This window comes from Topomyia yanbarensis, chromosome 3 (assembly GCF_030247195.1).
Source record: "Topomyia yanbarensis strain Yona2022 chromosome 3, ASM3024719v1, whole genome shotgun sequence".
Taxonomy (NCBI): Eukaryota; Metazoa; Arthropoda; class Insecta; order Diptera; family Culicidae; genus Topomyia; species Topomyia yanbarensis.
In genome coordinates this window covers 52,371,878-52,396,037 of record NC_080672.1, presented here as the reverse complement: position 1 = coordinate 52,396,037, position 24,160 = coordinate 52,371,878, and the positions used below count along the sequence as shown (strand labels likewise).

The following is a 24,160-nucleotide window of genomic DNA, read 5'->3' as shown; positions in this document are numbered from 1 at the left end:
TAATCCATCACATCCCTGGAATTAACCTGGGAGCGATCAACTTAGGGGGGATTCCTCACCCCAGTCCAGGGAAGGATGGCGTGGCATTATTGCTTAAGAAGTCCTGGTCTTGCTCGCAGCCGAACTGCACTGCCCGTTGGCTCTATAATTCCTTATTCTTGCACACACACACTATTGCTGGGTTGACCTTCAAGCTTTTCTCGTTTGGGTTTCATCACTTTACTATCGTGGAGGTCACTTGGCAGGCGTACACCGAATCGATTTCTCTGTTCGGGGTTCGATAATTCACACGCGTTTAAATCTCCGGCTGTCGGTAGGTCAATGGAGGCACAAGTTTTGTACTGATTTGAATCTTCGCCTAGGTGAATGCGCGTTCAGTTTACCGATTTAATGTGAGAGTTTTGATGGAGACGCGATTTGTTTACCTTCTTAAAAGTCTGTACTTCTGATACCTGCTATGATTTTCACAACACTTTTTCCCGCGGAAAAAACGTAGTATGCTTCGAAATTTGGTAGGAAAAGGCGCCTTGGCGGATGACCCTTCCCTCAGGGCACTGGAGACCCGCGCTCAAAATAAAAGGGCGGCTGACGTAGGCCGAGCACTTGCTTATTCGAAGGAACACGGAACCAGAAAAAAAACTCAACTAATCACTCCGAGTGATTAATACGATCTGTGAAAAATATATTTATTTTGCGTCAAATGGCCAAAGCACTATGGGTTTGATTTAAAATAAACAGGGAACTAAAAATGTTTGTTTGAAATGATAGTATTGTACGACACTCATAAAGGGATTTTTAAACATGACATGATGAACAAACACTTATGTTTAGTGCTTGTTAATCATGTCAAGTGCTTTAAATAGATCATCAGAGATACAGAGAGAGAGAGAGAGACTCAATAAGACAGGTACATATTTCGTGTGAAGTTTTTAGGATTATTTTATTATCGATTGCACAAAAGCCATACATTCAGTCGATTACAATGCAATCTATTTCAAGTAACCTTTATAGTTTGCTAATCGTTTCGTTCGGAATTCTCGATCCGGAGATATGGATTAATGGCTCCTATAAATACCAGTACCATGAAAAAGAAATGATTCGAACTATAAGAATAAGTAAACATTAAATTCTTGGAAAAGCAAATTGAAAGTGTACCTGATTATATAAACTGCATTTGAGGCTTGAGTATTCTTGTAATACAAGTTTTATTTTTTGTAAATAAACATGTTTTAGTTACTGTGATCATTAAAAAATCAATCGTGAGTAATATAAAACGTAATATCTTCTATTGAGACTATCATGCACTGCGATTTCATGATCGCCATCAGCTCGTCCGTGTACTCGAGGGACCGAGTCTTCTTCCGACAGATGATGTCCTCCATCTTGAGGGTTCGGTGAATCAAGGCATGGGAGCAGTGATATTTTCGGCCAGCGTCACGCAAACTCGATCAATTCTTGTTGCCGAACAGGTTTTTCAATGCTTCCTTATTTTTCTTCGTCATTATCTTCGCCGGACGGCCGCCACCGGCCTTCCACTTCACGCTCAGGGATGCCAGGATCCGATAAACTGTACTCACAGGCACGTTTTCGTCTCGAAAGTGGTCTACCGTAAACTTTTCTCCACGATGACCATGCGTTTCGTAAATCCGTACAACACGCTCGCACCCGAGCGAAAAAAAATATACCACACATTTCTATGGAGTCCAGAGAGAAATGCTCTTGTAGAGAAAAAAAATGCGCTCTTTAGTTTAATTCTAGAAAGGTATTGAAATCATTCTCATTTTTTATTGAACACCCGTTAGAGGGGGAATGGTGCCTTTCTCATTTAGCAAAGCTATGATTGAATAGCCGGTTACTTTCAATACAACATTGTGGAATCATCAACTACATTCTTATAACACTTGGCACGACTGCCTCGAACCTGATGAGCAACATGTCGGCGCTGACACACTTGTAACAAAGCAAAATACACTGATAATATAAATTCGTAAATATAAGCCAATTAATCATGCAATGCACGAGTTCATTCGTCGTTTTCTGCAACGAAGTATTTTCGTGCATTGTAAATAGTTGGTTTCGTTCATTTCATGAACAAGAATGGTCGCTTGATGAACGAAAGTTTCGTAAATTTTACTTATTTAGTTTACATTGCATGAATGTTATCGTTAATAATGACAATATTTTTCGTTAATGAAACGAAATGCTTCGTTTATTTTAATAAACGTTTGTGTATATTACGACCAATCTCGTTGGTCGCACGAATTCTTTTCGTTCATCTAAGAGAAGTTTTCGTATTTAATAGCATATTATTTTGACATTGCTCTGGTTCAGGAAATATCTCGAAAACCGGCAGACCCGGATACGGTTACTAAATAGTCAGACCGAGACTGTCGTGATGATCAACAATTATCTGACGCAGTGGCGGCGCTAAGAGGGGGCGAAGGGGGCAGCCGCTCCGAGCGGCAAAATTGGAGGGCGGTATATGCTGCTCAACATAATTTAATTATTTCTTAGTGATTATCATTGTTCATTAATCGTGATAAACGTTAGGCGCGTGTGAAACGTTTGAATTCATATTGTTTTTGCGTCTGTAGAAGATTAAGAGTTTTAACGATCAAAAGTTCGACGAATCTGACAGACAACAAAATAATATATATCTGAACTTGAACCTCAAAAGTAACGATATTAGCAAATGCAAAAGAAAATTGTTTTAAAAAACCTTTATTAATAACTTAACTAATTTTGAGAAAAAACTGTAATGGCCTGAAGTTAACAAAAGGAAGAATAAAGGTAAAAGTGCAGTTTATGTCTCACAAATAAGGAACCAGAAAAAATGGGTTCTTGCTGCTGTAATTGAAAGTAAATTTAATGTAATTTTTTTTCTTATGTGTGTGTCTAATTGTGGCAAATATATCCCACACGTTATACGGCTCTTTATTTATTTGCAATAACCTTTCCCAACTTTTGTGAACTTTGGTTTATACGCCATCTCTACATGCTGACTTCCAACTGAATCAGACCATGGATCGTTCGCAACACCAAGGGTACGTTGCAACTTCGCCTGTATAGCCCCAGACCCGTAACATGGTCTTCTGGCGCCCTTGGAGGAGTCTCAGTTTTGTGCCCTGAACACCACTTTGACTTTTCTTTTCTTTTCGACTTTCGAACAACAATGGAGTGTGTAATTGAAAATGGCACACTTATCGTAACTTACTTTATGACTTATCTGCACTTAGTTTATAAAGTAAATTAAGATTTCGAAGTATGTAGACTTTTATAAAAAAGCACGAAAACTATGTTTAAGAAAATCCTTCGAAAGTGACGCGGAAACTCGAAACCATCAATAATACCAACAGATCACTAAAGTTTGAAGACTTTTTTAAAATAACTTCACTGCTGATTTGTTTTTCGTTAGGATAGGTTTAGGGTTAGGTATTTGATGCCGAGTGTCGGAGCATTTTTTCAGGAGACTTTATGTCGGACTGCCGGCATCTAAATGTCGGTTTACATAATTGAGATTGACGGTGTTGTTACCGTTTCGATTAGTTGATGCGTGACCGCTCTAAGCACACTTTTAACAGAAATACTAAAAAAGCTACTCCTCACCACGACAAATCGTTATGCTCTCTTGGCTCAGCAAGAGTATGACTCAGACGATCCCCATCGTGAGACATCTGTTACTGCTCCTAAAAACTGTAATCGAACGAGATTTGTTGTAAAGGTAAAAAAATTTCTCATGAGCGTTCATGTTGCCGTAAAACAGGTTAACATCCCATCGTGGGCAGCAGTCATAGAAACGCTCCAGCTCCGCCTAAAATGAATCTTTGCCGTTCGCTGGTCTCACTTTGTGTGAACAGTTAACATTGATCATACGGTAGTTGACGAAACGGGCTTTTGCTTCTCACTACACACATTCTCTCGCTGTTACTTGATCAAGCGTGGACGAATCTTGTCCAGCACTATAAAACCCAACTCGGTCGTTGTACATCCACTCTGGTAGAATGTGGCTTTCTGTCCTGCCGAGCAAAGTTTCTGCAATGCTACGAACCCAAAGTTGCGAGTCTGCTGCACGTCGTGCAGAATTCAGTCGATCCTCTGGAAGCCAAGCGACTTACAGTTCCAAATTTCCAATAGCAGTCTTGTATTCGTAGCATGACTTAATTGAACCGATCCGTACGCAAAGCTGTGTTTTCGGACGGCTTGTTATACAAACCTGCCCAAACATCCTATCTGGTTGGAGGCTTCTCATTTCGCTACAGAAGGTGACACGATAGCCCACAGATTATCCGTTGTGTGTCCAACAAAAAGAAAACAGGCCGACAGGTTACTCGGGTACCCGCAAATTCAAAAGTTTGGAACTATGTCAATTTTTAATCGATTCAGAATACGATTGGATGTTGTGAATTCATGATGTCGTCCACTTTTAGAATCAGTGAAATTGAACCCAACACATCTAGTTTCTGCCAATCCGGATTTCCGGAAGGATATTCCAGTACTGAGAAACAATTTGTAAATACTAGTCAAATTCTATAGGTATCCAAATTCTTGGAATTGTCTCGGAAGGTTTATTTTTTCTTATCGTTACGGAATTATATGACGATTTGACCTCGGAACGGCCACCCAAGGCCTGGCGGGAAGCTGCTTTGGAAAGAGCATTACGGGGTCAATTATATTATTATAAATTATATATCCCAGTATTGGAACATACCTCCGGATATCTGAATAACCGGGAACCAGATGCATTTTTACTAGAGCTTCCATCCCGGGAATTTATTTCTCGAGAATCCCGGGATTTTTGGATTTCCCGGGATTCCCGATTCCCGGGATATTGTGTTTTCTCATTCCCGGGAATCGGGAATCCCGGGAAAAAAGATTTTTAAATTATTCCAATAGACTTAGATCCTGCTAATGAAATTCTGCAGGAAATATCTTTACCGGCAAACATTTGGAGTGAGTAGTGAATGCAGCTTGTGCTTTTCCAACTGATTCGCAGACCAATGGACTATATATCCTTACGCTCACAGACGTTTTCGTGATTTTTTTAGGTATATAATCCACGCCATACTCAAACCACAGCTAAAGAATGTTGATTTTTTCATTCAAAAGTGGATTAATTTGCCGGCCGTTGTACCGAACCATTTCCTTACAGTAGCGTTAGTGATGCGCACGATGAGCCGATTGATAAAATTTTTTAACAGTTCTTTTTATAGTTTATTTTAATAGTTAGATCTTGAATGAAAGGGCTTGCAATCAAATTAGTAAGGGAAATTACGTTACTTGCTTAAAAAATTGATGAGTGTTTGTTTCAAAACTTGGGATGGTTTGTAGTGATATCATGCTTAACGCAAATGCTATTTAAAATAAGGAATGTTTCTAGAACGTCTGCAGAAATATTTGGTCGGTTCATCGAATGCATATTTCGTCTTATTTGTTATACCGTAACTGTAATATCTGTAAATTTTTGGATGACACTTAATTCGAAATGATGCTGATCCTACTGCGACGGAAATGGAACTTATTGACGAGTTATCAAATGATTGAATGATGTGTAGGCCACCAAATCGCCATCTTCTGACAATTGTTTTAGGACAGATATACATGCAATCAAACGGGTTTTAAAACTTTTCAATTTTTTCTTTTGTTTTCAAGACGATCATTCACCTTTTTATTTTTATTCTATATTCCCGAGATCCCGGGATTTCCCGGTAAATTTATTATTTATTTCCCGAATCCCGGGAAGCTGAAAACCGTCGGGAAATGGAAGCTCTAATTTTTACAGATTTTAAAAGTGGTTGAGTTCCGGAATTCAAAACATCCAAATGTGTCCAAATCGGATAAAAAATGCCATAGTCATGAGTATTTCGGTTTTGGGGGCACACGGGTACCCTGCTGGCCTGTTAAGGAATTAAATAAATCCAAAAGCCGTTCCTCAAGCCCTCGATCACTGTATCATTAGTTTTATTCCCACAAAAGCTGTGCATGGTATTATTCTAAGATGTCACTAAGTTGCAATTTCCAGTTTGGGAAAGAGTACTGGAATTTCATGAATTAAAATCTGCAGAGGAGTACGCTGTCGGACACATAACGGTCAAGTGCAATCTTGTGAACAGAGCCTCATTCTGCTCACCGTGATTAATACGTAACGCTGCTGCAAGGCTACTTGGTCAAGTGTGAATGCGTTTTACACTGTTGATTCCAAATAGATAAAAAGTCTAAGGAAATTCCGCCCTTTAAATTTGGTTCGGGCTTTTGTACTATATATCCAATTCTTTATTGAAAGTTTAATAAAAAAAAACCCAATAAATCGTTTTAGGTGCAATATATGTTTTATCGACAAAATGGCTGAAAAATTATAAATCTTAACATCAAGTAATGTTTCGAGCAAATCTCGTTTTTGTTTAATTAGTTTTCATAAAAGGAATACAACCAGTATAAAAAACTAGATGAATTTCAAAGTAATACTTGTTGTTGTTAACTTCGTTAACTTGTTCAACATACGTAGAAACCTGTATTGATGAGATAGTTTGGTTAGTCAGAAATAAAGAGCGGCAAATTTAACTTTTTGCCCCGAGCGGCAAAAAGCCTAGCGCCGCCACTGATCTGACGTACAGCAAACAGGACACCATATTGAATTTTTATTGAAGCTCTTTTGACGTTGACGAATTGACGAATGGTGCTCATAAATACTATAAAGGTTTTCGTACATAGCAGCAAACAATTCGTTTCCCTAATGAAGCCGTTTCGCAATAAGCCAATGAAGGTCGTTTCGTGTTTTTTTACAAGAAATAAAAAATAAAAGTGTTTCAATAGAACTACGAATGATTCATCATATGTACGAAAAATTCGCATATTTTGAAAATTATCTGTACGAAATCAATTCGTAGCGATTTACGATTATATACTATCGGTGTAGGCTGGTTTTGTCCGGAGAAAGATAATAGCCTTTTATCAACCTCCTAGTGAACCACAGCCAAATGATTCCAATTTGAAGCAGACGTTTCTTATGGAACTAGTAATGGACACTGCAGTGGTAATTTTTTTCGTATCAAAGTAGTATATTAAGCGGTCAAATCATAAATAACTCACTCAAAGTTATATGTTATGTTAATTTTATACATAGAATACTTCCAACCAACATTTTTTCTCCCCTATGCATAGCTCATAGCTATGAGGAGATTTAGTAAAATAAATCTATTTAACTTGGGTGAAAGTTTTGGTGAATTCATTGAATTTTTTTCAGTGCAAACTCGCCCAAACAATTCCCTCTTATGGTGTATTCAGAATTGGTCAATAAATGGCAGCTATTTACCCGCTGCTTGATTAACCATCTATTCCTGACCCCCACGATCCTGCCGCCAACGATTCAGTCTGCTTCCCAAGAAAGTGCGAACAGCAAAACCATGGTCCAGTAGCAATTCGCAATGCCACAGTCAGTGGTGGGCAACTTCTAGAAAGTTGGGACTGACATGCGGTGAAAGATTACAATTTATCAAACAAACTTCGTTTCCATCTGACTGACGCGATGGTGACCCAAGTGGGGGCAGCGTCGTTTGATCTGGGCTAACTGCAGATGGGTCAGATAATATTAGAGATGCTTTCTTGGGTCGATTTAAGCTATGTACAGTCCAGATTTATTCCAAACAAAACTGTTTGATGTGTTGAAACGACTGCCCACTGACTGACTCCGTTTCATGCTCTACTTAAAAGCTAAAGCATTATCAGTGGCAGTCAAATTTCAAAAAAACACCCAGCCTCGAAGACACTCAGTTCAACGAAACATCTTTCATTCTACGCCATCACATCGGAGCTGGAATTGGCTGGATCAGCCATTCCGATAAACTGTTCCGTATATTTATTCCGCCGTCTCGTACACTTATGTGACATCTATCCTTTGTGTCAAACCGATGAGTGTGGGCGACACAGAACAGACTCCCACCGAGCCCGTCAGACGAACTGATGAGTGTGTGACAAACAAAGCCGTAAAATGATCCAGCAGTGCCGTGATGAGGCGTTTGATTGCGACAGCCAGAGCTGACGGTGAGTGGAGGCGGGGGAGAGATACCTATGGGGAAGGTCGTCGCTTGTCAGTCTGATCTCCAGAAGAACCCACGCGAGAGAAATAACGATAAAGGAATTGCCAATAAATATGGATTGAATGTCTCGGTGAGGCGTTTATCCTGAATGATATCAACCGCTAAGCGTGGTTGTGGTTTCTGCATTATTGACCACGAAATAAATCGGTTGTTTAATGTCCGAGGACACGAGTATCAGCTATGATTTTCTGGTGAAAATATTAATTTCCCCTTTGGCTGCAGCCTTTCCGCAGCGAGTTGTGAATTATTGGCTCGAGAGTAGAAATGTAATTAACAATAAACCTTTTTGTTTCGTTGTCCTTCTAGGTCGCATAAATCTGCACCGTCCTCGCTTTTCCCAGGTGTGCACGCGAAGGAAGGACCACCGACCGGTGGGATTCAGGTAAGATATGCTATTTGAAAGAGGAGCGCATTCCAGTCTTCAGATAACATTTAATTGGATTACTTTTTTTTGTATTCTGCGGGCTAACCGACAACCACCGAAGTGTTCCGCTCCATGGTTCTCGCCTTCCAACGACTCGAATCATGACCGTTTGTTCATTTTTCTCCGGTTAATTAATTCCGACCAGTAACCGGTGACGACAGATGAGAATTGTTTAAGCCTGTGCCGTGCACAAAAGTTAGAACTGGAAAAAGCCGAACAGCACCGAGGAGATGTGTTTTTTTTTGCATTGCGCAATTACCGGGTTTGACTAATAAAATGGCACCCATTTGTCATGGAAGCGGAACAATTTTCACAGGAGAATGGAGCCGTGCCGTGGTTGTATCTCTTTTATGAAGCCGTGTGCTAATGAACGCAATCCACAGAATGGTAATTAATTTTTTTCCTCTCTTCTTTTTTGGGAGGCCAATTAGAATCAAAATTTTTTGATGATCGAAGAGTTTGGGGTGGGTTGAGAGAAGCCAGTTCCTATTCAGTGCATACTAGGGTGCGTCGCGATTGCGGTAATTACTGCAACTGTGCGGAAATAAATCAACAAATTTTGCGGTGCGGTAAGACGTTTTTACCGCAGTTGCGGTGCGAGAAATAGGCATTTACCGCGCCTTATTACCGCAACCAGTTTTTTCAATCTTGATGTTGTGAATATATACAGTATCTCAAGGAAGAGCGAAATTGCAATCATTCACAACCATTAATAGTTCGCCTTATAATTTTTTCTAGGAGGAACATTTGTTTGGAACAAGAAAAAACTTCCTGGAGCTAGGTTTCATTCAAACCGTTCCTCCAGCAGGCATAAAACCTCCTTATCTGTTGTACCAACACATTACAAACAGCCAAATGATACATTTCACAGAATTCACGGAATTAACAAAAATCGCTTGGTAACGTTACGGAAAGATGAATAAACGACACATACTGGTAAATGACTTATTATGGCCATAATATGTTTTGGTGATAGGCTGACGAATGAATAGATAGGATTTAGCCTTCTTGCCTTCGACAACGGATATCGAAATCCAATGACTGTAGAAGATGAGGGCACTCGATTCGTGATTGAAGAAATAGATCGGCTATAGGATGGGAGATCGAGATCGGTGAGCCTGCATCAGCGATCAAGGTAGGTCGTGAGGTTTAGCGGGTCTCTCTATGGAAGTCGCCGAAGTGCGAATCGGATAAATTTACGTTGGACAGCTTCGACGTGTTGAATATCGTTTTGGTAATAAGGTCTTGTAACACGAATAATAAGTCCTAAGAGCTTGGAATGTTTTGAAATGGTTCATTCTATATGTTTTTCAAATTCAGATTTGAATTTAGCAGTACTCCTTCACGTACGATTCACGTTGAAGACCAGTCAGATAAAGATTATAGTCGAATTTGATCATTGAATGTTTGCAGGTGAAAGAAATGACTGAGCATTTTGTTGCATCCTGTTGACATGAACCCAATTTATGAATATATCCCACTGAGACTGTAGGAATTCAGCTTCGGTGGATGTGTTAATGAGGTGGAATAGATTAAAGTCGTTAAGTAATATAAAATGGTAGTTTCATACATTTTACCGAGAGATTCAAGTCTTTGAGGTAGAGTAATAATATGAAAGCTCCAATTTCTGGGGTTCCTACCAGGAGGAACCCCAGAAATTGCAACAAATGGAGAGGACGTGCAGACACCAGTTTTTACAATCAATTTTCGTCCATATAGACAGAAATGAAACCGATTCAAAAACAGGTGACGAACCCAAATCTGTCTAATTTAGAAAGTGTTAACTATCTGGTGATTGATCTTTTCGAAAATTGCCAAAAAGTCGATGTATATGGCATAACGGGAAAAAAAATGTTCCCAAAATCGTGAATAAAGTACCATGAATTCTGGAACAACCACGTTTTTACGTTACGATAACAGAACCTTGAACACAAATGATGTGTTTCATTATTATGTTCCATTTACGTTCAGTAACGTCTACCAGGTGTATAAGCTTAAATCCGCTGTTTGCTCATAGATGGCGTTAGTGAGCAGTGTTAGTGAGTAGCTAAATACCATAGATACGTCAAACGGTTTTTGTGTGAGTTCAACACCTCTACATCAATCATTGCACATCATCAGTGATTTCATATAACAACTTACATTTTCCCTTGCGTAATCATGTCCAATTGTGTACCACAAAAAGAGAATATGCGGAAAGCTCTTTTTGTGGAGGTAACAGTGCGTTATCCAAAAATAAAAAAAATATATATATAATAAAAATTTAAGCACAAAAAAATAACAAAAAAATTAAAAAAAACTGAAATAGTTAACGCTCACCGCTACCAACAACAACTAATCAACTTACGCCGTGCTTTGCGTGAAAAAGGCCAGGTTATGAGTAAAGACATGAGAAGCCCCTATCACACATCTCAAAAATGGTCCAAAACTACTTGGAGACACTCAACTGGGAGGTACTACCTCAACCCGTTTATTGATCAGACCTGGCGCCTTCCGATTATCATCTGTTTTCATAGATGGGTCACGCGTTCGGAGAACAGCACTTCGATTCGTACGAAGACGTCCAAAAATGGCTTGACGAGTGGTTTGTCTCGAATGGTGAAAAATTCTTTTGGCGTGGTATACACAAATTGCCTGAGAAATGGGAAAAATGTATATCTAGAAAGAGGGAAATACTTTGAATAAATTATTTTTGGTTTCTATCAGAGGTGGGAAAATACCGGTTGAGTACCGGTACGGTGAACCAAATTTTCACAAGTGTTTATGTTTCCTTTACATTGTGTGCGGTCTTATCGCTGGTTGTGTTTATACGAGACACGAAAACCAAACAGAGTTTCGTTTACACAGCACCGCGGTTTGGTTTTGATTTTCGTTTACCGGTGCACAAGTATGTGAAGGAAACACGAGAATAACGAAACCAAACTTCGGTTGTGTTGCGGTTGTGTATTCGGGTTGATGTTTATCGGCTGTGCTAGTGTTGCTAGTATTTTTATTAAGAATTCTAAACAAATTTCTTTATAATATAAGGTATCTTTTCGGTAATTGAAAAAATGTCTTCAGACATATTTCTGTTCAAATAAATTATGTTCGTGGTCATGAATGGCGTTCCTTAACTCAATATTACGACATTTTCATAATGATTTATCATCAGGAAGTTTGCAATATGGGTATGTTTGGTATGGGAAACTGCCCAAGAATCGAAAGTAAAAGGAAATTTAATAGCCTCCGCTATTTTTATACCTATGATAGCAGATCAAAATTTAAGATGACGGTATATTCAAGATATTCTGTCATCTAGAATCACGCGACATGGACATTTTAAATATAAGAAATATGTCAAAAGACCGCAAATTGATGCCTGCCGTCATTTAAAATATGAAATGGCGAGCTATATTCAATACTATTGGTATTCAATAACGTTTTAATGGTAAAAATATCATGAAACAAGGGTATTTTTGATATTGAAAAGTTGTGTAGAGATTAAAAATTGTTATTCGTCGTCATTTTGCATCCCAATATGGTGTTATTTTCCCGACGATTTAGCATTTAGGGACCATTCATAAATTACATAACGCTTTTAGGGGGGAGGGGGTACGACAAGTTGTGACATAGGGGGGAGGGGGTACGACAAGTTGTGACATAGGGGGGAGGGGGTGTTAACTAGATCGTTACGTAACATGTTTTCGTCGAAAAAAAATTTTTTTTTTCTTGGAATTTGTTACGTAACAGGGGAGGGGGGGATAGAAAAATTTGTGACAATTTGTTACATAGGGGGAGGGGGGAGTCAATTTTGGGCAATTTTTGCGTTACGTAATTTATGAATGGTCCCTTAAAAGCATGCATATTTAAATAGGCATATATTTCCAAGGAAACGAAACTTGAATTGCGTCGTAAACTAGAAATTCAAAATGGCGGCCTATTCATGATGATTTAACAACTATATAAAAAGGGTTTTTGACAAAAAACAGCGGATTTAAGTTTATATACCTGGTAGATCACAAAATAATGAAATCTCATTCATGGAAATGTGAACCGATTCACGATTTCTAGTCAAATAGTCACACTTGACCATAAGTGCCTGTAAAATAGTTTACAAAATCATGAAATATCGTTCATGGGTTCGTGAACTAGTTCATGATTCCTAGTATAACTTTTACAACTGACCATTTGTGCTTGTGAAATAATTCATGAAATATTAGTCAAGGATTCGTAAACTGGTCCTTGATTCGTAGTACATGACTCACGATCTATCTTGAGTGCTTGTGATATTTGGATCATATCCGTATTTTTTTCAATTGGAAGCCCCCTAAGTTTGCGCCGCTAAACCAACAAAAATGATCAATAAAAAATTGTAAAACGATCCATAAAAAAGTTGTCCATTTTCCATAAAACAAAACTGAAAATCCCTAAAACAGTGTGAATGATCCATAAACAAGGGCGATTTAATCCATAGATTATGTAAAATTGAACCAAAAAATGGTCGCAAAGAAGCACTAAAATAGTAATAAAAGAGCAATCAAAATCAACCAATGCCCCCATAAAAATATTGGAAATAAAAAATGTAAAATGTTACATTTTGCGCCATAAACTAACTGACATTGATCCATAGAATATTAACAATGTACATTAAAACACGTTGATATGTTCCATAGTATCGTTTGTCGATACTCAATGTTCCACGGTACTACAAAAATGAAGCAACAAAATGTTAGAAAAAAAAACCACAAATTTGATGAAAATGTCTGCTAAATAATTTTTCTTGGTCCATAGAAGATGTAAAAATGAACATTAGAAATGCTATGTATTGATTCGTATATAGAACGTTAAATTATGGTTAATGGGGGTACAGTGTACACGTTTCAAGAGTTCTTTACTTTGAAACGCCAATAGCGTGCCGGCCACGTCCTTACAGTCATCGGGGAAGGAAAGGAATGTTAGTGTAACAAACGTTGTTATGGAGACCGAGCTTCTCCTCGTTTACCACGGGGAAGAATTTTTGTTATTAGGATGGGATAAAGAGTGTAAGTAGCGGTTTGACTCGGGTTCTTATTCGCCTGGTGGACCCTTTGTTCCAGGGCGGCATTGGTGCTTCTATCAGAATTTCGGATTTTCGAATGCCAACAAAATAAAAGGAAAAAAAAACTCAATAAACTAAATGTTGCCGTATTTATTTACTCCGATCTTCTCTGTTCTGCGCACTTCGATGGTGCTACTGGTGGTGGGAATTGGTTGCAGTTTCTTACCGCTTCCGACCGGCATGGTTTCTCAACGGCCACGTTCTCCCTGCTGCGTATGCTGGTTGTAGTTGGCAATATCCGCAGGCTATAAGCAGTGCTAATAGAGATGCTCCATGAAACGCGGGAGAGTTGCAGACATTACACATTTGAAAAAGTACTCTAAATTTCAGGAAGATTATGCGTATTACAAAAAAGATCTTCTAATTTCTAATTATAGCAAGGGGGTACGCATACTTTAAAAAAATCTTGTAAATTTAATAAATGTTATGTGAATTTATTATAGACCTTGACCAAATTTCTGAAAACTTAAAGAAGTTCTTCAGTTATACGGAAAGTTATTCTAGCTTGAACAACGTTTCGTGAATGTTATGGAAGATTTGTTAACATTAGAGAAGTCTGCAAGCGATTGGAAAGCTTCGACAAATTTTGAGCAAATTTTTTTGAATACATTTTCTAAAGTTTGTTGAGCTTCTTTCAAATCGGCAATGCATCCATTCCCTACAGTTAACAGAACTTCCTTAGAATTTGTCAAATTTTCCTGGAGTCCACCGAATTTTCCTAAATTTTAAAGAAATTCCGGACAAATTGAATAGTATGTAGAAACTACTTGAATATTAGAAAACTTCAAGTGGCAGAACATCTTCAAAATTCACAAAGATTTCCTGAACTTCTTACCTGAAGTTTTTAGAATTTATAGAAATTTATTGAAAGTTGTGGAACCTCCCCACAAACCTCAGAAATTCACTGAATATTGCATGAACTCCTTAACATTTGTGGATCTTTTTTAAAATTTAACAGAGCTTCAAATAAGTTCCCAGTGCTGCACGCAAACTACCTAGATTTTTTTAGAAATATTCTGAAGTTTACACAGGATTCGCAATTACTCAAAATATTCCGAAGTCTTGCAAAACTTTTCTGAAGACCGATAAAATATCTGACGTTTTCACAATATCCCTGATATTTGCACTATTTTCAGAATTTCTCTAAAGTTTGCAAACCGCAAGCGCAATTTGCCAACTGCAGTTCTGTTCATCGAATTTGTTTAAGAAAATGAATCTAAAGCTGAATATTCTTGATGATTGTAAATCTTAAGTTCGCTGATCTTCCCTGAAATATTCCCTCGAAGTTTGAAAAACTATCCTAAAAATTGCCGTACTTCTCTGAAATTTTCAGCACGCCCCCAAATTTTGTATTACCTTCATGGCGTTTGTTAAAAGACTTGGAAGTTCGCAGCTGTTTTTAGAAACTGACAGAGCTTTCCTGACGTCCACTGATGTTTTCAGAGCTTGCCTAAAATTCGTTGAACTTTCCACGGATTGTCGTTGTTTCGTAAATAATGCAGATATTTGTAGATCTTTTTCGAAGTTTGCAATGCTTCTCTGGATTAACAGAACATGTCTATAGCCAGTATCACAGTCTATAGAGAACAGTTGCGCAAAGAGTGAAGTCAAAAAAGTCTACCTATCGAGCACAATTGGAATCCATCTCTGATACCTTTGCAGCAAAGTTGGATTCTAATTTTGCTCGATAGGTAGACTTTTTTCGGCTTCACTTTCTGCACACTCTTTGCGTACCTTTATACTAAGGCCTTTGGCTAGTATAACTTCCTCCAATATATGCTTGAAGTTTTTTTTACAAAATCGGACGAGCTGGCTGCTATGTAAACGCTGGGCCTCGGAAGGAGGACTAAATTTTGCGCCTGTTTGTCTCGAAGTGTGTAACGTCACATTCTCTATTTTGTTTAGTCCAGTGCATCATGCTCCTAACAACGAGTGGTTAGTCATCATTGATGCAATCAAAACATCGTATTGTGTCCGCTTGTGTCTTTACCTGATCTCCTCTTGAGTCCCCTAGGTCTGAAGCGGATCAATCGACTATTGATTAAATCATAGAGCGCTGGTAACCGTAATGTTTACAAATACTAATTTCCCTGCAACTTTTCTGCCAGTTATTATTCCTGTTATAGTGTGTATTAATGATTGTTTGAAAATTAGAAATAATGTAAAATTTTGATATGTTACAACTAAGTCACAGAGAACAGACATCTAGGTTCGAACAAACAAGTTTGAAATATTTGTTTTGTCATTTGACCAAGTATCCGCTAGATCATTACAATAACCATACTGGCATATCCCAATATAATTATAACAGTCACTTGGACATCAATTCAAAAAAACTCCCGCACCAAACGGAATGACGACAGAATCACCACTAGTGGTAACAGCTCAATTATCTTTGGATGTGCTGTATCGATTTTGTTGGCTATTTTCGGCAAATTTGAGACTAAGAGAAACGAAAGCAATGAAATTGAAAGACGGATAGGTATTCTAGAGCGAATCAGTTATAAACTTAGAACGGAAAACTAGAACTAGGCAGGCTCATATGGGCATGATCGAAAGGAAATGTGAAGAATTTTTTGCCTTCTGCATAGTAGGAGTTGGGCGTTCCACCCAAGTCTACCGCATGGTCTATGGTAGAACATAACTCATCATCATGTTTTACCGCCGACGCCGGCGTCGGCGGTAAAACATGATGATGAGTTATGTTCTACCATAGACCATGCGGTAGACTTGGGTGGAACGCCCAACTCCTACTATGCAGAAGGCAAAAAATTCTTCACATTTCCTTTCGATCATGCCCATATGAGCCTGCCTAGTTCTAGTTTTCCGTTCTAAGTTTATAACTGATTCGCTCTAGAATACCTATCCGTCTTTCAATTTCATTGCTTTCGTTTCTCTTAGTCTCAAATTTGCCGAAAATAGCCAACAAAATCGATACAGTAGAACCTTGCGGCAATTAAAACATAGTAACATATCTTTGGATGTGCCTTTCACACAACTTTTACGCTTCGGATGAACGACTATTCTCTGTACCTAAATTGATGTTGCATCTCACTTTTGCACGACCCAAGGGAAACTTGGCCTTAATCTCACTACTCTGTCATCGATGTTACGAGATATTCGTAATGGAATATTGTTTATATGATGGCCATTCGTAAACAATATCTGAATAGTCTGAAATACACTTCTCCTCCAAGCATATTGCAAATTGTTGTTGGTTTTATTATCCCCGTTCCACTAGTACGTCTCTTTTCAGTTTTTCTCACGGTAATTCAATCTAATGAAAAAGAGGACAGGATTTTAGTACACATTCAGCACCTTGTGTCACATCTTCATGTTTGTTATACATACTAAGCATACCAAATCATGTGATGTGATGGCCGAAAGTTTGGAGAAGCAATCTCCCTCCCTTCTCCCCGCTTCCTTCAATATATCCTTGAAGATCACTATTTTTCCTGGAATATTCTAGACTTTCTTGGCGTTCACAATACTTCCCAGTAGTTCACAGTTTCAGTTCGAATTTACTTGATGTTCACCTAATGCTGACGTAATTTCATCTCAAATTGACAAAATTACTCTGAAATTCGCAATACTTTCCTGAAGTTCATAGTTTTCCCGAATTTCGCTAAGCTTCCTAGAATTATTCGCCGTTATTTCTATGTAATGTTTGCATTACTTCGATGAAGTTTGAAGAGCTTTTAAGTCCGGTCTGGTAGTTCGTGGAGAACCCTACATTTCATAATGCTTTCTTTAGGTTTAAATAGCTTTTCTGCAGTTCGTAGAACTCTGCTCAAATTCATTAATCCTTACAAAAATATTTAAATCTCCCCTACAATTCCTTAAAGTTTGCAAATCATCATCCTAAAAATTGAATTCTTTGCTGTATGCAATCAGATTTATAGTTCGGACTAGGTTGATTGGCATTCACAATAACGATAGTATAATCAAATGGAACTCGGATACGGTCGAACCTGAGGGAAGCTCACAGAACTTCGAAAAGTTCAACCAAACCATTCAAAATTCGATGCAGCAATGCTTTCAGTCTTCCAGAAATTTGGAATTTACAGAAACTTCACAAAGACATTATACTCCTTTCATTATTGGGTCCAACATTTTTTTCATTGTTACCAAAAGTAACTATTTTCTAAAAAAAAGTCTAAGGAAGTTAGACCCTTCGAATGTGCGTTTATAATGGATTTAGATAGATACTACGTCTCGAGGCGACCAACGAGCACCGCCGGGTAACACCATCCACCACGTCTGTACTATCAGAGTAAGCGACATGCGTGAGGATAATCACCAAGCAAAATTTCAACACACAACACTGTTCAGCGTAAACCAGTCCAGTTGGGTTGCGAGAGGCAACTAACGAGTACCAACGGACATCACCATCCACTACGTCTCTGCGGGGATAGCGAGCAGGGTTACCACATATACAGATTATTCTGTATTTTACAGATTTTTCAAGAGAATCTACGACCAAGATTTTGTATATACAGTTTACAGATTTTTTGCTAAAATACAGATTTTACAGATTTTTAGTGTAGGTTCGTAGTACCTAGCCTATAAGAATTTTGAATAACACTTAAAAAGTACCGGATGAAGTTCATATCTTAAGCAACCACTAAGGCGTGGAACAAAAATGCCAAAAAATGTAAAAATATTATTGCTTTTAGTTAATTTTTGAATACAGATTTTCGATACAGAATTTTTCTCCCGCGATACAGATTTACAGATTTTTTCTTGAAAAAATACAGATTTCAATGTGGCAACCCTGATAGCGAGTGAAATGTGGGATGAAGCACTTTGCTTGTTTGCCTGGTAATAGGGGGGGGGGTGCTGAATGTTGTACTAGAATTGTGCGGATTGGATTACGGTATTTCCTAAACCAGCATTTTTCTCGCGGAATGTAGTACTTGAACGCCGTAGTCCTTGTAACGAGACAGAAAACAAAATTTTGATTGACCCATTCCCAACATATAGGCAATATCAGATATGACGATAAAATGACTATTCGGCATTCGAATGACCCTATTAGCTTTTACTTGTACAACCAATGAAAGTCCAGTTGGGTTCATAGCGCATTGGATACGTCTATTTCTTGAGAGGTAACCATCGAGCACCGACGCGTAGCACTATACACCACGTCCACGTCTTCATACGAACTTTGGCTTTCAACTGTGGTGCTCCGTTCCAATTTATTTTTTTCAATTTTTTTTCGCAACGTTTTAGTAGGAACCCCAAACTCCTGAAAATGTTTGGAATTGTTCTGCTCAATAGCCCAGTCGTTAGAAAAATTCGACGGTTAGTCAATTTGCATGGTTTTAGCCCAGAGTTCGAATTTTTATGCATGAGGAATAAAAGTCGCAAAACCCATATTATATATAAATTATGAATAATAACAATTGCTTCTATCACTTTATTCAATACAAAACAGTATCTTCGATTGAAAGCGAATCGATTCTAAATTGGCAGTTTTAATAACTGAGCATCTGTTTCGCTGGTAGCGAAAGAATGAGGAGTTCGTTTGCGCCATCAACAGCAAGTGTTCGAAAAAAATAAAACAACTACTGGCTGTTACAACAGATGTCCCGCCGTCTAGTCGTCAAGAGTCACTTAAGCGGAGAAAAAATAATAAAAATTTCAATTTCAGTGCAATCGATTCCTATAATTCGAATTCTCGTGGTCATCTACTCGACTTTCCCCCGCAATCCGCATGCAAGATAAACAAAAACGAAATCTGCTTACCCAAATCAAAATTTTTAATGGCCAAACCTTGTTGTCTGTCAGTCACATTTAACCGCTTTCCACGGCTCCGGAAGGACCGTTATATAAAATGCACTCGCGTCTGATTACGACTGGCTCAGTCAGACGAACAGATCCGCCAAGCTATCGCTGCTACGGAACCGATTGTCGTACACCGGACATCTGCTACTGAGTCGTATTTAAAAAGTACCGCGGAAAAACGTGAAATTAAAAGGTTTTTTAATTATTATTTAATTATTCATCGTTTTATTGTTGGTATACTTTTACTACCCGCCGAATGTAGCGGAGCGTTAAGCGATGATTTCCATAAGCTGAAACCAGGCGGAACAATCGTCGTCTGCGTTGTCGTCGTCGTCGTCATTCGATGTTGTCGTAAAACCCGCGACAATTGCGCTAATGGATGACGCGAGCGGTGATGGATTAGCATGATTGTTAATTCTCTTGGATGTTAAATTGGGATGTAAATTGGTGCATTCCGGCTTCCGGTAATACGATCCGAATGGAATGAGCGGGAGGAATAATCAAAAGAAAAAATCTTTTGCGAAATCGAAAATTCCATTGCTCTGCTACAGCGGAAAATGGACGCACCCACGTCATGTGGTTTCAATCAAAATGGACTGATAGGTTTTCCATCAAGTTGATTTTATTATCAGTCGTTTTTTTTTAATTTTAATTACACATACTTTGAAGCACGTATGGGATGAAAACGACACCTGTATGACACATTTTTTCATCCGACGGCAATACCAAAATCAGAATGTAATAATGTAACTGAAAACTTTGTAATTATTTGGTACCGCAGCATTTTAATTTTGTGCAGCCAAATCAGAGCTTCGTTGCGTCTGGTCATTATTAATGGGTGACAAAAAATTTGATTATTTGCTCTGCAGTCCAAAAAGGCACTTAACTGTTTGATGTTGGGTTGCCATTTTGAAAACAATTGTGTGCACTCCTATTGCAACTAAGAATAATAAACTGACAGTGGAAATTTGAATAGAAACCACAATCTAACTAGAAATTTATATTAAATTCTCTCATTTAATTCTTTTGTCGGTCGTCGGTGTTCTCAGGCAAGAATAGCTAAGTCTCCTTCATTCAAACCACGGGGCTTATCTTTACACTGGCGAAATCAGATTACAGTCAGTCAGTGCTTGCGGAAAAATAGTTTTACTACCTCGTTTCGAGGTCCAACGATGCATTACAGCTGATGAAAATAATCTTGTTTTTCTAGTTCCACCAGGCGGCCTGATTCACTCCGCTTCAGGCTCCAGAACCTGCGGTGCTAAATCACTTCTGACCAGTCAGTGCAGGTAGTTTGCCTGCAACGCTAAATTCAAATTTGGGAATGTACGCCGGATTAAAACTAATACCAACGGGTTATGGTGCTGGTGCGACGCCATCTAACATGGTAGCAGGTGTGTTCTCACGAGTCCTGTTGAACGATAATGGATTCGACCCCGACAGATTTTCGATGCTGATAATTTATGAGCTAGCTAGCATGACCGCTATCATCATCATCCAGGGAATGGTCACGGTTTGCAGTTGGAAAGGAACACAGGTGGCACCATTTCTTGCAGTGAAATATGCGAAGATTTGGTTTTTCTGGGCAGATCCATCCCTCATGAGATTTACAACTCTATTTTCTTGAAATCAAAAAAAAAAAATTCTCGCGCTTTTTAGAAAAAAAAAACGCTCATATTTCTCAACATTTTTTTCAGCTATGATTTCTAGAAATTTAAATTGAATATTTTTGAATCACTGACAATTAGTAAACTATTCGACATACGAAACATATTTCAGCAATAAAGAAGCTTTTTTTTTACTTAAACCAATTTATTCTCCAATTTTTAATTTTAATGTGCATATTTAGAACCATAATGGGTTTCAAAATACTTTACAAAATATTTCAATTATAACAATTAAACAAGAAATGTCCAATATTATTAAACGTTAAAAGCACACGTTTAACTATAACGTTGGATAGACAACCCTATTTTCATTTTTTTTTCTCAGTGCAGCATATAAATAACATCCTTTGTACATTATATTTATGTAATTAAGTGGAAAGGTTTTTGTTTGAAACTGCGACACGTATAAACGCTCTGAATAGTCAATGAACGGCTCAGAGGCGGATCGGCAACACTCCGAGTTGCGCGTGGAGTGTTTGTGCTTTAGATCACCTGTTTGTTAACTATTTCGACAAAGATGTTTCGTGTCACCTCAAAGTTGCATCAAACCATCGACGGTGTACGGTACACGCGGAAGAGGGCACTTCTAAGAATGATAAAAAAATAATAGGAACAATTAAATTTGTATGTTGATGGTTTTTAGGAATGTGTGTACGAGGGACATGCATAGAAGATCGCGGTTTGTCAGTACATCTCGAACCGGGACATTGGGTGATCTTCCTCGGGCCCGAAGGGAATCAACTAGTTGAGATCTGGCAGAGTCGTCTATCGGCGCATTCCCAGACAATATGTTCGATGTTGTGGTCGCCTCAAGCGCAGATACCGCTATTGGCGTTGGAGATGAGCGTCTAGCGTGTAGAGATTGGACATGAGCCGAGACATCACACGAATTAAATCCCGACCCGCATCCATTCCTGTGATCCAAGATTTCGTTGATACCTTCGGGATGATAGAATATAGCCACCGTCTTAACTCTTCATTGATCCAAGATGTCTGCCAACTTTCTAGCTTCCTCTGACGAGAGAAATTGTAGAATTCATTGAAGCAGATTGCCCTTTCGTAGATGTTGCCTTCTAAAGCGCGCGCATAGCTACAGAATCCGCTTCTTCGTTACATGAGATGGGGCAATGCGAGGGAACCCAAACTAAGGTAATCTTGTACGATCTTACAGATAAAGCACGCAGGAGCTCCCAATTTTACCACAGAAAATATATCTACTTTCAAGGTTTCATTGAACGGAGAGCTTCTATTGAGCTGAGGCTATCCGAGACAATAAAGCAGTGATAGGTGTTCCCCATGTTCCGGTTATTGTACGGAGAATGGTGATCCTTTGCTGGCACCTCTGTTTCAGATTCCTAATGTGACATCCCCAGCTACCTTTAGAGTCGAGCCAGACTTCAAGATATTTGAAAGTTGAAACTTGGGTAATAGTTTAGACCCATTAATTGAAGTTGTAGTTGCGCCAGTTCACGCTTCCTTGAAAATACGACTAGTTCAATTTTCTCCGTGGAAAATTCGAAACCTAGCTGGAGGGCCCAAACAGACAAATCGTCCACGGTAATGGTTCTTGCAAATCGAGAGCCTTGGGACCTGTTAAGAGACTGCACCGTTATTTGCAAGCTGTCTTAGCGTGCAAGAATTGACAAGACATTCGTTAGAGTCATTATTGTAAAAATTGTAGAGAAGGTGGTTTAGACATGAGCTCTGGGGAAGACCCAAGAAGCTAATTCGTGATGTTGATAAATCACCATGCGAAAAATGCATGTGTGTATTAGGCAAAACTTTTAGCAAAAATTTGTTTATAATCAGCGAAAGACCATACTGGTGCAGCTTCTCAGAAAGAATAGTGATAGAAACTGAATATCTATGAAAACTCTTTCCTAGAATAGGCCATTTGAATTTCTGTTAAGAGTACAGCAGAGCAATGGTTCGTCCCTTTGCCTTTGCGGAAGCTCAATCGTGAACCTGGCAGTAAGCCCATTTGTTTCGACTCAATTGTCGATACTAGACAGCATTTCAATCGGTCGATACGAATTGTGGTCGGAGGCTGGTTTTTCCTAGTTTTTGAATGGATATGGCCTTCACTTTGTCTCCATGAGCGACAAATGTTACCCTTAAGAAATTTATTAAATAGTTTCAACAAGCATTTCTTGGTGGAGACTGGCAGATTCTTCAACAAGTTGAATTTGATTTTGTTGGGCTTCATTGTTACATGATTAAAGAGCAAGTGAGAACGTCACCATCGAAAAAGGTGTTTCGTTTGCGCTATCGTAAGGGGACGCAGCATGGTTTGTTCTGGGCGGAATCTGAAACCCTCTTGGCGAAATCGAATATCCAACGGTCTCGTTACTACTGTTTTGGTTTTGCATACACCGGCCAGTGCACAAAAGAGTACTCATCAATGTTTCTCTCATTAGTCCGTCAACGAATCGGAGCCAGCAACTATGTTTCTTGGCTTTCATCGAACTCGTCATTCGCGTGTCTAATGTCGCGTATTGTCGATAACTAGTGGGTAACCGGTTTTCCCGGAAGGTTTTATACGTGGCGGCCTTCTCCGCGTCAACGTCTGAGCACTTTCTGTTGGGAAACCGCACGCAAGAATGCGCGTCTGGTAGGCATTTACTCCGAGCTTGAAACACGGTGTCGAGAATTAAACCAGCCAGGAACCCGTACTCTTCCTCCGGAGGAAGCTCTTATGTGGACTCGATTTTTTCGGACATCACGGACGTGGATTTCAGTAACAGCATGTGCGTTTCCTCCACAGTAGAGACACTTTTCAACATATTGTCCACAGGAATCATCCACATGATTCCCACTACATTTCCCACAACGAACCTTAGTGCTAAAATGGGAAGCTATGTATCCCAGTTATTTTCAATTGGTACAGTTCATTACCGCGGCACAAAAAGGCGAACATGTAGACGAACTTTGTCAACAAGAAGTTGGTTAGGTAGAGCTGACCTGGCGAAGCTCACCCGATGAGAGTTGACGTAAGTCCTCTTCCTGTCAGCTGCGACTGCAGTCCAATATTTTTACTGGCTGAAACCTGTGCCAAACCTGTGTTCCAGCAGATTCTCGCAATTCAAATCAGTGACGACCCCGTCACCTTCAA

General features: G+C 38.9%; 1 protein-coding gene across 5 annotated transcripts in view; it reads left to right on the top strand.

Annotated features, from left to right (window-relative positions):
* LOC131688707 (neuroligin-1-like) overlaps nt 1-24,160 on the top strand; it is a 757,193-nt gene that overhangs the window by 195,062 nt on the left and 537,971 nt on the right. For all 5 annotated transcript variants that reach the window (XM_058973158.1, XM_058973159.1, XM_058973160.1 and 2 more), the window contains exon 3: nt 8,400-8,475. The gene's annotated coding sequence lies outside the window, so the exon portion shown is untranslated. The remainder of the gene's footprint in view (nt 1-8,399; nt 8,476-24,160) is intronic.